The sequence below is a fragment of the Acinonyx jubatus genome, chromosome A1 (genome assembly GCF_027475565.1).
Source record: "Acinonyx jubatus isolate Ajub_Pintada_27869175 chromosome A1, VMU_Ajub_asm_v1.0, whole genome shotgun sequence".
In the NCBI taxonomy this organism is placed as follows: Eukaryota; Metazoa; Chordata; class Mammalia; order Carnivora; family Felidae; genus Acinonyx; species Acinonyx jubatus.
This window is the reverse complement of record NC_069380.1, coordinates 84,396,013-84,413,000: the sequence shown is the minus strand read 5'-3', so window position 1 is coordinate 84,413,000 and position 16,988 is coordinate 84,396,013.

Below are 16,988 nucleotides of genomic sequence, written 5' to 3'. Positions count from 1 at the left end.
AATACATGAGGCTAAGTAACATGCTACTAAACAATAAATGGGTCAACAAAGAAATCATAAAAGAAAAAATATATATACATGTAGACCGCTGAAAAACCCAATAAACAAAATTTGAAGAATAGATGGCTTCACAGGTGAATTCTAAGAGACATTTAAGGAAGAATTAATACCTATTCTCAAATTACACTAACAACAAATGAAGAGGAAGGAAAACTGCCAAATATTCTATGCCAGCATCATTCTGAGACAAAAAACAAAACACAATAAAAAAGAATACTACAAATCCAAAGCTGATAACCATAAATGCAAAAGTTCTCAATAAAATATTAGCAAACCAAATCCACCAATATATTAAATAAATCATTCAGAGTTTGCACTTCTAGTGGGTAATGTGGAAGCTAGAGCATTGGATGCAGTTTAGCAGAAAATCCTGGTGAAGGCCTAAAGGCACTGGACAGGTCATTTGTGTGGGTTAGAGACTCACTGGAAATCTTTAATCCTAAGGTTGCAGGCTAAGACCTTGGTGAAATGGAGAGTGGCAGGCAGCAAAAGGCATCTATACAGAGCTTCAGGAAGATGTCAGCAGAATAAGGGACCCTAGGCTCCTTTCAACCCATGAATACAAGTAGGTAACTATCAAATTATTCTAAATATCACAGAAACCAACCTGAAGAATGACAGGACAAATTTCATAACTAAAGGGAAAGAAACCACCTCAAAGAAGATAGGAAGTATGGAGACATGGGTCAGGAGACACAGATCAGAAATGATGAAAAGTGGAAGGAGCCATGGATGCAGAGAAGCACATGACAAAGTGAAGGACACAAGGAGAACATTTTCCTAAACTTGTTCTTGGGAAAATGAGAAGGGCTGATTTGCCTGAGTTCTTGAAACTAGTAGGGCTTTAAATCTAGAGTTTGAAAGGTACTAGGTTCAACTGGGATAGAGCCTTGAGGTCACTGTGCTGTTCCTGGAGAGAAGGCAGCAAAATATCCCAGGGGCAAACATCATGGAAACAGCAATTTAAAGAATACCTGGGGCACACAGGGAGGCGATTATTCACCCTTTTTGTCACATGTCCCTGAGATGCAGCATTCATGGAGACTCCTTTCCAGAGATAAAGGAGCTGGGTGGAGAGAATTTTCTCCCCTGCTTGTCAATAAGCACAAAGCCACCTGTTGGAAGGAACTCAGGGTTTACACATGCTGCCTAGCTTGCATATACTAAGCCCCACCCTCCTCTGCTTTATTGGGACTGCCCTTCTTGGTCATGCTTATTTAAGCCCCAATGCAGCTGCGCCCTTCCCCAGAAGACCAGGGCAAGCTCCTCTCCACACCACTTCCCTAATTCCTGGGGTTTTAAAAGTCAGTAGGATTGAGGGGTAGGCAGCCTGGAGGGCACTGTGCTACCTCTAGAGAGAGGCAGGCAAACAACTAGGAGGCAGGTAGTGTGGAAACAACAATCTGAAAATCCCCTGATACATACAAGAGAGAGATTGCTTTTTTTTGGAGAGCATCCCTGAAAGTCAGAATTCATGGAGACACCTCTTCAGGGACAAAGGAGCTGGCTAGCACAATTTCCCTTCAGCACCCATCAGCACAACCACAGAGCCACCTGCTGGAAATAGTGCAGTGACAACACTGGCTATGTAACTTGGTTACATCAAACTCCACACCCCTTTGCCCTGACAGAATTGTCTTTCTCAGTCAAGCTTGCCTCAGTCCAAGTGCAGAGACCCCTTCCTATAAAGACCAACACAAACTCCTGCCCACACTACATCTCCCAACCAGAGAGGTCTGCAGGGCAAGTTTCATTTAATAAGCAGACAGAGGACGTCTAGTCAAAAATCACCACATTCTCACAAAGACCCAAACACTGAAAACTGCAGGCAAGGAAAGCCTCTGCAGACAGCTTATCTGAATTATTCATCAGCCAAAACACAATAGCAGAGTGCACACAACACACACCAGAGACATTCCCTGAAGAATGAGGCCCTGGACACGGCATGATCTCTTCTTCATAAAGCCATTACTCTCAGGAGCAGGAGATATAAAGGACTTTACTTCACACAGAAGAAGGCAGAGAGTTAGACAAAACACCAATACAAAGAAATCCATACCAATTAAAGAACAAGATAAGATCAGGGCCAAACAACTGAGCAAAACAGATATAAGTAGCATGCTTGATGGGGAATTTAAAGCAACAATCATAATGATACTCAATGGGATTAAGAAAATAATAAAATGCATTAAAGAGACCCATACCTCAAAGATAAAAGAGGTAAAAATAATAAGTCAGTAATTAAGAATGCAAAAACTATGAATGGAAACAGGCTTGATGCAATGAACATTACGATGGAAAAGGCAGAGGAAGAAATAAATGATATAGAAGACAAAAGAATGGAAAATAATGAAGATGAACAAAAGTGAGGAGGAAGAATTGTGGAACTTGAGAATAGATATAGGAAACTCTGTGATTTGATCAAGTGTAATAACATTCATATCATAGGAATTCCAGAATAAGAAGAGAGAGAAAATGGTGCAGAAAATGTATTTGAGGAAATAATAGCTCAAAACATCCCTAATCTGGGTAAGAAAATAGACATCCAGATCCTGGAGGAACAGAGAGCTCTCATCAAAATCAACAAAAGTAGGCTAACACAAAGACATATTGTAATTAAATTTAAAAATATAATGATAAAGCAAAAATCTTAAAAGCAGAAAGACAAAATAAGTCCTTAAGTTATAAAGGAAGACCTACAAGGCTAGCTGGAGGTTTCTTAGCAGAAACTTGGCAAGCCAGAAAGGAGTGGCATGACATATTCAAAGTGCTGAATGGAAAAAAAAAATATCTGCAACCAAGAAAACTACTCAGCAAGGCTATCATTCAGAATAAAAGGAGAGATAAAGAACTTCCCAGACAAACAAAAACTAAAATAGTTTGTGACCACTGAAGCAGCAATGCAAGACACACTAACAGGGATGATTTGTGTGGAAAGGAGAGACCAACAGCAACAAAAACAAGAAAGGAACAGAGGAAATCTTCAGAAACAATGGCAAAACAAGTAATAAAATGGCAATAAATAGATATCTATCAATAATTACTCTGAATGTAAATAGACTAATTCTCCAGTCAAAAGATATACAGTGTCAAGATGTGCAAAAAGAAAAAAAAAAAGGCCCATCTATACGCTGCCTAAAAGAAACTCATTTTAGACCTAAAGACACCTGAAGATTGAAAATGAGGGAATGGAGAATCATTCATCATACAAATGGATGTCAAAGAAAGCCAGAGTAGCAACACCTATATCAGACAAACTAGACTTTAATACAAAGACTGTGACAAGAGACAAAGAAGAGCATGACATCATAATAAAGGGGACAATCCAACAAGAAGATCTAACAGTTATAAATATTTATACACTCAACATGGAGATGCCCAGATACATAAAATTTTTAGTAATGAATATAAAAGAACTAATTGATTATAATACAATAATAGTAGGGAACTTTAACACCCCACATACAGAAATGGACAGATCATCTAAACAGAAAATCAACAAGGAAACAATGGCTTTAAATGACACACTGGACCCGATGGACCTAACAGCTATATTCAGAACAATCCATCTTAAAACAGCAGAATACACTTTTTTTTTTCGAGTGCACATGGAATAGTCTCCAGATTTGATCACATGTTATGTAACAAAACAGGCCTCAACAAATGCAAAAAGACTGAAGTCATACCATTCACATTCTTTGACCAGAATGCTATGACTAGAAGTTAGCCACAGTAAAAAATTGGAAATACCACAAATACATGGAGGTTAAGTTACATGATATTAAACCATGAATGGGTCAACCGGGAAATCAAGAAGTAAATTTAAAAAATACATGAATCAAATTAAAATGAAACGGCAATGATTGAAATAGTTTGAAATGCAGCAAAAGTAGTATCAGGAGAGAAGTATGTAGTACTATAGGTCTACCTCAAGAAGCAAGAAAAATCTCAAATAAACAATCTATCCTTATACCTAAAGGAGCTACAAAAATAACAAAAAACAAAGCCTAAAGCCAGAAGAAGGAAATAAATAAATAAAAGATCAAACAATAAATAAATGGCATAAAAACTCAAAGAAAAAAAAACACAACAGAACACAACAATAAAACCAGGAGCTGATTGTTTGGGAAAAAAAAAGAAGGTTGATAATAAGCCTCTATCCAGACTTATCAAAAATACAAAACAAGGAATTAAATAAATAAAATCACAAATAACAAAAACAGACACATAGACCAATGGAATAGAATATAAACCCCAGAACTAGACCCACGAAAGTATGGCCAACTAATCTTTGACAAAACAGGAAAGAATATCCAATGGAAAAAAGACAGTCTCTTTAACAAATGGTACTGGGAGAACTGGACAGCAACATGAAGAAGGATGAAACTAGACCACTTTCTTATACCATTCATAAAAACAAACTCAAAATGGATAAAGGACCTGAATGTGAGACAGGAGACCATCAAAACCCTAGAGGAGAAAGCAGGAAAAGACCTCTCTGACCTCAGCTGCAGCAATTTCTTACTTGACACATCTCCAAAGGCAAGTGAATTAAAAGCAAAAATGAACTATTGGGACCTCATGAAGATAAAAAGCTTCTGCACAGCAAAGGAAACAATCAACAAAACTAAAAGGAAACCAACGGAATGGGAAAAGATATTTGCAAATGACATATCGGACAAAGAGCTAGTATCTGAAATCTATAAAGAGCTCACCAAACTCCACACCTGAAAAACACATAATCCAGTGAAGAAATGGGCAGGAAACATGAATAGACACTTCTCTAAAGGAGACATCCAGATGACCAACAGGCACATGAAAAGATGCTCAATGTCGCTCCTCATCAAGGTAATACAAATCAAAACCACACTCAGATATCACCTCATGCCAGTCAGAGTGGCTAAAATGAACAAATCTGGAGAGTATAGATGATGGAGAGGACGTGGAGAAACGGGAACCCTCTTGCACTGTTGGTGGAAATGCAAACTGGTGCAGCCACTCTGGAAAACAGTGTGGAGGTTCCTCAAAATATTAAAAATAGACCTACCCTATGACCCAGCAATAGCACTGCTAGGAATTTACCCAAGGGATACAGGAGAGCTGATGCATAGGGGCATTTGTACCCCAATGTTTATAGCAGCACTTTCAACAATAGCCAAATTATGGAAAGAGTGTAAAGTTCCATCAACTGATGAATGGATAAAGAAATTGTGGCTTATATACACAATGGAGTACTATGTGGCAATGAGAAGAGTGAAATATGGCCTTTTGTAGCAACGTGGATGGAACTGGAGAGTGTTATGCTAAGTGAAATAAGTCTTACAGAGAAAGACAGATACTATATGTTTTCACTCTTATGTGGATCCTGAGAAACTTAACAGAAGTCCATGGGGGAGGAGAAGAAAAAAAAAAAAGAGGTTAGAGTGGGAGAGAGCCAAAGCATAAGAGACTCTTAAAAACTGAGAACAAACTGAGGGTTGATGGGGGGTGGGAGGGAGGGGAGGGTGGGTGATGGGTATTGAGGAGGGCACCTTTTGGGATGAGCACTGAGTGTTGTATGGAAACCAATTTGACAATAAATTTCATAGTAACAAAAATAAAATTAAAAAAATGAATAAAGAATATATGGTATATATATACAATGATACATTACTCAGACTTAAGAACAAATGAAATCTTGCCATGTTCAACGACATGCATGGAGCTAGAGAATATTATTCTAAGTAAAATAAGGCTATTGAAAAAAGACAAACATCATATAATTTCACTCCTATGTGGAAATTAAGAAACAAAATAAATGAAATAAGGCAAAGTAAACAGACAAAGAGGTAAATCAAGAAACATATTCTTAAGTATAGAGAATGAACTGACAGTTACCAGAAGGGAGTTTGGTGGGGGATGGGTTAAATAGGTAATGGGGATTAAGGAGTACATTTGTGATGAGTACCAGGTGTTGTACGTAAGTGTTGAATCACTGTATTGTACACTTGAAATTAGTATTAGAGTGTATGCTAACTACCTGAAATTTAAATAAAAACTTAGTTTTTTAAATATTTATTTATTTATTTTGAGAGAAAGAGAATCCCAAGCAGCTTCTGCTCTGTAAGCACAGATCCTGACACGGTGCTTGATCTCACAAACTGTGAGTTCAAGACCTGAGCCAAAATCAAGAGTCAGACGCTTAACCAATTGAACCACCCAGGTGCCCCCAAAACTTATTTTTTTTAATAAATTGGTTAAATTCCCTGTGGAAAGGCATATCGTGGCAAAATGGTTTAAACAAATGATCTAACTAAATGTCTAGAAGACACTTACTATACATCCAAGCACACAAACAATTTGAAAATGAAAAAATGAATATGTACACAATATTCAAAAGAGAGTTGAGATGGCTATATCAATACCAGACAAAATAAAAATTAAATTAAAGAAGAATAAAACAACAGAATACTGAAACAGTAATCACAACATCTCAACAACACACAGATTAAAATCAAATGTCTAAATATATGAAAGTTCATTAGCACTAATCTTTTGAAACTCTTCAAAAAATTCTAGGAAAGGAATAAAGTCCTATTTCATTCTGTGAGGACTGCATTAATCTAATACCAAATCGACAGAAAGTTACTACAAGAATAAAATTCTATGTAACAACATATCTGTTGAATACAGACACAAAAATCATTAAACTACTAAGAAACTGAAGGCAGCAGCACATTAAAGCAATCATACACCATGAAAAATACAATTTATTCTTGTAATTCAAGGATGATTCAATATGCAATAATCCATAATGTAATATACCACATTAATAGAAAAAAGGAATAAAAAACCTAATTATCTCAACTAATGCAGAAAAGCAATTGGCAAAGGTCAAACCCTTTCATGATAAAACAAAATGAACACTCAAAAAGCAGAAAGAACAATATATTACCTCAACATAATAAAAGCCATATATCACAAGCCCACAACTTACATTAATTATACTTAATGGTTTAACAATGTAGCATTTCCCCTATGTTTAGAAACAAGAGAAAGATGATACCTTTCATCATTTCTAATAATATAGCATTAGAATTTCTAGCAAGAACAATTGGGAAAGAAAAAGAAAAAGAAATAAAAGGTGGGGATAGGAGGATCCTGAGGTCACCTTGTCCCATAGACACACTGAGATAACAGCTACATTTGTAAAACTAACTTAAAATGATCAGAGTACTGACAGTAAACCTTCTACAGTTAATCCTAGAGAGGAGGCCACATCATAAAGGGTGGAAGAGGCAGAGACACAATTGGGAACCAACCTCCCCTTGGCAAGACTAATCACAAACAGGAAGGACACCACAAGCACATAGAAATGAGAGGCTCAGACACCATTCCAAGCATTCTAGTCACTGGGGACCTGCATTGGGAAATGCGTTCCTATAACATATGGCTTTGAAAATCAGTGAGGCTTAAATTCAGGAGCTTTTAAAATCAGCAGGGTCTAACCCTGCATACTTAAAAATCAGTGGATTTAACTCTGGGAGAGGCAAGTGAGAAATGAAACTGAGTCCTCACCTTTAAAGACCAAACCTAATAAATAACCCTGTATGACATACAGCACAGAAAGAACAATTTGAAAAGCATCTGGTGTGTACGTGGAGATTTATTTACTAATCTGAGAACATGCACTGGCGGGGCAGGGATATTCAGGAGACTTTTGTAGGTACAAAAGTGCTGGTGGATGTCATTAATTTTCCTCTCTGCCAGCTTAGATTGCCAGACACTTGTGGGAACCAGAACTAACACTGTCCATGTCTCTGACTAACACCATGAGCCCCACCTTCATGTGCCCCTGCAGACAAGCCACAGTCAATCTGCCTGCCTTTGTAGGTATCTCCCCAAAGCATCTCTGACTGGCCAGCACCAGTCCAAAGTGACTCCTGCCCTGGGAAATGGGGGAGATAACCCCACACAACAGCTCATAAGCAGTTTCAACAGGCCAGCCTTGTCACTTGCCCACAATTGAAGCAGAGAGACTAATTGAAGATCTCTAGACTGCTCTCCCTTCTCATCTGTGAGCTCACTATGGCCTCAGGCAGGCACCTGACAGTGAAAGAAACAAAGCCTGACCTGTGCACCCACAGCAAGCAAAGTGGGTCATTGCAGGTGATGAAGATGAAGACAAATGTGGCTCAACCACAACAGTGGAGCATACATAGACCACACAGAAGACAACAGCAGACCACCTGGTCCTGTCACCAAGGGGCCTTGTGCTACAGGGCACCACAGGACCTCTTCTACCTTCAAGAAAAAGAGAGGTAGCAAACATTTCTAACACATAGAAACAATCACAGAGAGTTAGATAAAATGAAGACAAGGAGAAATATGTCTCAAATGAAAGAACAAGACATAATCACAGCAAAAGAGTTAAATGAAACTGAGATAAGCAATATGTCTGATAAAGAATTCAAAGTAATGGTCATAAAGTCACTCACTAGATCTGTGTGGGGGGGGCACTGAATTTACTCAGTGAGAACTTCTACAAAGAGATAGAAAATATAAAACAGAACCAGTCAGGGATAAAGAATTCAATAAGTGATATAAAAAACACATGAGAAGAGAGTTCTGGTATAAGACGGTGACATAGAAAGACACTAACTCCCCTCCTCCACAGAACACAAAAAATTACACCTATTTATAGAGCAATTCCTCCAGAAGAACTGAAGGCTGACTGAACATCTGTGCAATAAGAGTGAATATAGAAAGAGAATAGTGATAAAGACAGAGACACATTAAAGAAAGGGACTTCCACCCCTGATGTTTTGAACTGCCATGGGGAAGGATACTACTTAGGAAGCGGGAACAGATTTATCTTTCCTTGGGCACAGAAAACAGTCAGTTTTAGAAACAACTAGTTCATAAAAGAGCCAGCCCCAAACTCCTCCAAATTGCAGAGGGACTACTGGGACTCTCTCTGGGTCAGGAAGAATGGAGAATGACATGGTTTATGCTTCCCCCCACCATCTTGAAAGTGCAGACCAGAGCAGGGTCTGGACCCCATAGCCAGGTTGCTGCTTCAACAAGCCCCAGGTCCTGTAGTTCACATTGCCCCTGTCACACTGTGGCACAATTAAAAAGCTGAGTTTTTAGGGGTGCCTGTGTGGCTCAATCGGTTAAGCATCTGACTCTTGACTTCAGCTCAGGTCATTATCTCACAGTTCTTTAGTTTGAGGCCCATGTCGGTCTTTGTGCTGGCAGTGAAGAGCTTGCTTGGAGAATTCTCCCTCTCTCTGTCTCTCTCTCTCTCTCTCTTTCTTTTTTTCTTTCTCAAAATACATAAATAAACTTAAAAAAAAGTTGAGCTTTTAAGGAAAAATTAACCCATAATAGAGCCAGATCTAGAACTCTCCCAAAAGGTGAAAGAGCTGCTGGAACACTCTTGGGGTGGGATTGGCTAAGACACAACGTTTACATACCCCTATGTCTTGAAAGCACAGACCAGTGAATGCACAGTTGGAGCATCCCAACTACCTGCACCTCAGAGAGCCCAGGGGCCCTAGATTACACCGGATCCAGCCATCCCACCAAGGTGGCCACAGGGCAGTTCTCACTAGAACACCCTGATTAGCACCAACTGCAGTTCCAGCCTTCATGCCAAGGTGACAAATGTGCAAAGCACCCCTACAATACTCCAGGTTCATACCACTTTGGCTTCAGACAGCTTGCTAGGGCACCCTTGACACAGAGCACTCCAGAATGCACTGGGTGATATCTACTTCAGATCTATCCACTTTTCCAGTGTGCCCCTGTGCACAGAAACCCATGAACCCCTGGCTCATGCCTACATTGACTGTAGTCAGCCATCCATGGAACTCCCTTGCACTGAGCACCTTGGAACACCCTAGTTTGCACACAAGTCATCATCAGCTGTCTTGTAAGGGCATGCATTTCATGGAGAACCCAGATACCACAGCCACTCATACCCATATTAAATTTAACTTTCCTCCGAGGGTACCCACTGCATAGAGTGCCGCAGGGCCTCCTAGCCTATAAAACACCTCAGCTCCAGCCACCCCTGTAGGGCACACTCTGTACAGAATCATGAAACATCTGGGTCTACATCCACTTCAGCTATCCTGCCAAAGTACCTTGTGTGTGTGGAACCCCACATCCCCCTAATTTATACACACTTTAGTTTCAGCTATTCTTCCAGGGAAAATGATAAATAAACTTTGATACATCCAAACAATGGAATGCTTTTTTACTGATAAAAAGAAGTAATCTATCAAGCCATGAAAAGACATGGATGAATTTTAAATGTGTATTACTAAGTGAAAATAGCCTATATTTTAAGGCTGCATACTTTATGATACCAATTGTATAATATTATGGAAAAGGTAACAATATGGGTAGGGTAAAGAGAGGAAAGATTGGTGTAAGAGAGAGTGAAAAGGTCACTGAGAATCTTTAGGTCAGTAAAAATGCTCTCTATGGTGCATAAGATGTGTACATGGCATAATACATTTGTCCAATCCCACAGTATGTACAACACCAAAAGTAAACTCTACTATAAACATGGACTTTGGCTGATTATGATATGTGGGTGTAAGTTCATCAAATATAGCTAATGCACTACACTGGTGGGGATTGTAAATAATGACAGTGTATATGCATCTGTGGGGGAAGGGGGCTATATGGGAAATTTCTGTATTTTCCTGCATTTTTTCTGTGAACCTAAAATTCCTCTAAATAATTGCCTCAACCTTTAAAAAAATCACCTTTTGAAGTTTACATGCTATATTATTCAAATTATACAACATTCTTGCAATGGCAACATTTTAGAAATAGAAAACAGTTAAGTGATTCTGGGATTTACTGAAGGATATAGAGTGGATGTAGATATAAAAGGGATTCTTGTGGTGATGGTACTGTTCTGCATCTGGTCTGTATTAATGACATTATTGTGCATATGATCTTTTGCTAAGGTTTTGAAATATTTTAGCATTGGGAAAATTCGGTAAGGTATACATAGGACTTCTCTTTGCATTTTTAATGGCATGTAAATATACCGTTATGTGGAAATAAAAATTCAATTAAAATTGTTGCAGCTTTAAAATACATGAACATGTTATTCCTTTCCTTTCATAATACTTTATGTTTCTCTCAACAGTATTTTATATTTAGTGTGTGTGTGTGTGTGTGTGTGTGTGTGTGTGTGTGTGTGTGTGAATATGTGTGCATTGCAAAAATTCTCCATATCTCATATCTTCTATGTGTTCTTTTCTGCATGTTCCAGTTAATGCTTTTCTCTCCCTTTATAGAGGGGAATGGAAGAATGAAAAGCAGTGAAATATTTCACCCCAAAATGTGCCACTTTGATTTATTGATTATTTTTAACCAAAGACAATTAAAAAGCAGTACAAAAAATTTCCACTCTATGCTTAAAAACAGGACATAATTTTGTAAAGGTGCCCCCATCCTCTTTCTAATAAGAAGGACAGAAAGTAATCACTGGAGACAACTCAAGATCCTTATCAACCCAGAGATAGCACCAGAGGAGTCTACAAAACAAACTTTTTATGTTTTATTTATTGTTATTTGTTTAATGTTTATTTTGAGAGTGAGAGAGTGAAGGAGGGGCAGAGATAGAAGGGGACAGAGAATCTAAAGCAGGCTCTGTGCAGAGAGCAGACAGTTTAATGAAGGGCTCAAACTCACAAACCATGAGATTGTGACCTGAGCCAAAGTCGGATGCTTAACCAACTGAGCCACACAGGAGCCCCCAAAAACAAACCTCTAAACTTGCCATATTCTATCATCAGTTTCCCCCGTATACTTGATTATCCACAATTTGCCAACACTAAAGACCCAAAGACTTTTTTTCCCTTTTTCTTGTCACTTCTCCAAAATTTTCATTCTTTGCTAAGATGCTATATAAACTCAAATTTTAACTGCTTCTTGGAGTTATTCATGTATATGTGATGCATTTAATTAATTTATTTGTTTTGTGTTATTAATCTGTCTTCTGTCATTCTATTTGGAGACTCCCAGTCAGTGAACCTAAGATGAGTTGAGGAATTTTTTCCTCCCCTAGAACTAGCAATAAATGAGCCCAGGTATTTAAAAGCATGTTCATATTATTTAGAATTGAACTAAATCAGGCTATTAAAATACAGTCATTAATAAAATCATGGTAGGGGCACTTGGGTAGCTCAGTCCATTTAGTGTCTGATTCTTGATTTCAACTCAGGTCATGGTCTCATGGTTTCATGAGTTCAAGCTCCACATCAAACTCTGGGCTGGCAGTGTAGAGCCTGCTTGGGATTCTCTCTCTCTCCCTCTCTCTCTCTCTCTGCCCTTCCCCAACTCACACTCTCTCTGTCTCTTTCAAAATAAATTAATAAACTTAAATAAACATAAAATAAAGAAAAGAAGAAAAGGAATAATGAAATGAAATGAAATGAAATAAAAAATTAAATTAAATTAAATTAAATTAAATTAAATTAAATTAAGGTTTGCCCGGGTGACTCAGTTGATTAAGCAGCTGACGTGGGCTCAGGTCATGATCTCAGAGTTCATGGGTTCGAGCCCTGCAATGGGCTCTGTGCTGACAGCTCAGAGCTTGGAGCCTGCTTCAGATTCTGTGTCTCCCTTTCCCTCTGCCCCTCCCCAACTTCTGCTCTGTCTCTGTCTTGGTCTCTCTCTTTCTAAAAATTAAATAAAAATAAAAATACATACATATAAAATAAAATAAAGTAAAATAAGATAATAAAATAAAATAAAATAAATAAAATAAAATAAAATCATGGTATTTTATTATCTGGGATACTGTTTGCCTTTATGCTCACTGACTTAGAAGTTTGTTTTCGATTTTGTAATCTAGGCTCAGTTTAAAACCCTTTAAAGTATTTAGAAGGACAGGTACTATGTAAATATTATTACTTTTGTTATTTTCATTGAATTTTTCATGCATTGACCCAACAACTATGTTGGAGTACCATCATGAGATAAAACTATGCTCACTTTATTTTGTTCCAAGATATCATCTACATCACATCTTCATTTATCTTTCTTGGTGACTTCAAGCTTCTTATGACTTATGCATCCGAATCCATGTGCTTTCTGACCCCTGACTTGATTAACTCCATTATTTTTCTTCTATCCCCCTCAGACGACAAACCACAGTTTTGGATATAATAATTTTTTGGACCTAGAATAAAACTCTGGCTATACAGAATTGTATCCTCGACTATCTCCCAGGGATGTTGATAAAATTAGACTGAATTGTGACTCCTTTATTACTTTTTTTAATCTTCCCTAAGGTAATTCTAATGGAGAGCTATTGCTCTAGAGCTCCCTGACAGTAACAGCATCCTTTAGGAATGCACTTCAGGCATATCAGCCTCTGACATCTGACTCTGTTATGCAGAATCATCCTCATTATTAAGAGACTTTGATAGTTTCATTGTGGGAATCAAATGATTAGCTAAAAGTATTAACCTTTATAGATATCCATTCAACTAGAGATGATCAATTAGATTTAAATGGAAAATCTTGGATAAGTTTTGCCAGAAAGTGGCAAAGGCCACTCTTAAGAGCCGTCAATCATTATTTTTTTTAAATTTCTCATGGCTTTTTTCCTTTCATACCAATAATTATTTGAATATGTAACAGTCTTCTTATGACAATAAGGAACTGGCAGGAGGATGAAGTTATTCTGAGGTCAACAGATAGGAGTTCAACATAACAAGCATTTCCTCCATACTGATATTTGTTACTTTATTAAATAAAGTGCCTTCATATTTTTGATACATTTTGTTCTTCTTCTGTATTTTATTTTATTTTTTAAATGTTTTAGTGTTTATTTATTTTTGAGAGAGACGGAGCGTGAGCAGGGGAGGGGCAGAGAAGGAGAGGGAGACAGAATCCAAAGCAGGATCCAGGCTCTAAGCGGTCAGCACAGAACCCGAGGAGGGGCTTGAACTCACGTGCTGTGAGATTATGACCTAAACCAGACACTTAAACTGAGCCACCCAGAAGCCCTCTTAGTCTCTATTTTAACAACATGAATTTAACACATATTTTCACACCAACGATTTTGACCTCTCCAGGAACTCAAATCCCTTGTTATGTTATTTGCAACCAATATTACCATAAATTATTGATTCCAAATCTGTAATAAGGATATGCTTTCTCTTCTGTCACACACATTCTCTTCTATCACCTTCACACCTGGAAGAATTCCACTGCCTGCTAACAGTTCACCAATATTTGAAAAGTTTCATAACTTTGGAGAATAATTTTTAAATTGTGCTAACTTGTTTTATTTTAAATACATCTTCAAAAACGATAAAGGACAATAAACCATAGGAAGAGATAAGATATGACTACAGAGATATTTTAATTTTCCCATTCAAGACTGCATTTTACTGGGGTGCTCGGTGGCTTAGTCAGTTAAACATCTGACTCTTGATTTTGGCTGAGGTCATTACCTCCTGGTTCATGAGATTGAGCCCTGTGTTGGGCTCTGTGCTGAGAGCATGGAACCTGCTTGAGATTTTCTCTATCTCTCCCTCTCTCTCTGTTCCTGCCTTCCCTTTCTCTCAAAATAAATAAACTTTAATAAAAGACTACATTTTACCTTCTTTTCACTCTTCATATCAACCTACTTTCTCTGTCACTATTCAACTTCTCAATATGCTCCAATTCATGACTAATTCTTACATTGTAATGAGGAAATCAAAACAGTGAAGAACTCCATGCATTATTTCCATAAAAAATATATACTCTTTCCTCTGTTTATATACAATACCTTTTAGCCTATTGCAACTGAGAAATGTACTGGTTCTTATTGAAAGCTTTGAATTCACCAATGTTTGCCATTTTTAAAGACCTCAATCCTCATACCAGAAACTTCCTCTGGCTTCCAAAGAGCCTTTTTCTGAATTTAAATATTAGATTCAGGGGGCACCTGGGTGGCTTAGTCGATTAAGTGTCCAACTTCAGCTCAGGTCATGAGTTCAAGCCCCATATCAGACTCTACGCTGACAGCTCAGAGCCTGGAACCTGCTTCAGGATTTTTACCTCCCTCTCTTTCCCTGTCCCTCCCCTGTTTGTGCTCTATCTCTCTTTGTCTCTCAACAATAAATAAATGTTAAAAAAATTTAAATATTAGATTAAGTTTGCAGACCCATTTAGTACATACTATTTTTAAATGAATCAAAACATTCCATAATGAAGTATTGTTTCCTTTTCATACCTCAGAGTATTCTAGTAAAAACTTCCACTTTTTCATCTCTCTTCTTTTTCACACTCCAAATGAAATTTTATTCTCAACTAATTCTCTGAAAGAATTGTCAATGTTACTAACATCTCTTTGTTGGGTCACATACAAGTTTTCTCTTGTAAGTTTCTTACCAGCATACCAAACACTTGCTGACTCTACCTAGAACTTGGTTTCAAACAAAAACAAAAAACAAAAACAAAAACAAACAACAACAAAACTCATTTTCTTTTATTTTCTGATTATTATTTATTACTGCCAATAAAATCATCCTCAAATCTAGTGGAAACTACATTATTATTGTTCTTATTTATGAATCAGAAAATTTTACAGGGCTTAGCCAGAATAGTTCATCTTTGTTCCAGGTTCTGGCTGTGTGGACCTTGAAAGGATGTGTTTGCTAGGTGTTTGGCTCTGGTTGGATGACCTCATTCACAGCACTGGAGGGTGGAATGACTGGATCTATCTGGATCTATCTCTGTTCATATTGCCTGTCAGCATTTATCAGTGTGGCCTGAGGTTATTTACATGGAACTTAGATCCCAATAAAACAAAATAGGTAGCAGCCAGGACTCTGGTGAACTGGTCCCAGGATTCATACATTACAACTAGCATACTCTGTTGACCAAAGCAAGTCACATGACCAGACCATACTGAAGTGTTTGTCTGTGGATGGAAGGCGTAAAAGATATGCATAGTATGAAAGGAACTGGTAATAGTCATATCTGCAAACAATTTACCACACTGTCCAATTTTAATGCTTTGCTGATCCCTTTTACTCTGATTTCTAAACATTAACTCATTTAATTTTTTATTTTGTAAGTTTATTTTTTATTTTGAGAGTGTGTGAGTGAGTGGGGGAGGATCAGAGAGAGAGGGAGAAAGAATCCGAAGCAGGTTTTGCATTGGCAGCACAGAGTGTGACATGGGGCTCAAACTCACAAAACTGTGAGATCATGACCTCAGCCAAAACCAAGAGTGATGCAACCAAATGAGTTACCCAGGTGCTGGAAACATTAATTCATTTTAGAACTTAGTTCTAGTCTCTTTCTTTGTTTCTTTTATTTTCCTTAGTATAAGTTGTTTACTTCAGTTATCTTATCTATTTCTACTCCATAAATGGGCAGCAAAATATGCATTTAAATAACATCTTTATACTGGTGAATTTCAATTAATATTACCAACGCTGCCTTTCTAACCTGAGGTCCTGACCTTTTACATAACTACCACATTGATATCCTTGTTTGACTGTTTTTTCTTTATTCTAAACATAATTTGTCTAAAAAAGAACATTTGAATTCCTACCCCAACTGTATATTTGCTTTTACTTCAATCACTCCCATTCCAGAAAACGTTCTAATCAACACCTGCTTGCTAAAATTACAAATTGCAAATTACATCACTCTTAATTCCTAATCAGTTCTCACTCTACAAGTTCCATTAGAAAATACTCCTGGCTTGATCTCTAAAATACATCTTTGATTATAAATTTACTCTTTTCACTGATACTGTTTATTGCAAACCATTAGCTACTGTTGCCCCATTTACTGCTATAGTCTGTTTTGCCTCATCTTTGTCCCAAAACTTCCATGCTCTGCACAACAGAAGGAGTGGACCTGTGAAGTTGAAAAATCATATTATTTACTTTCTCCACTACTTCTTG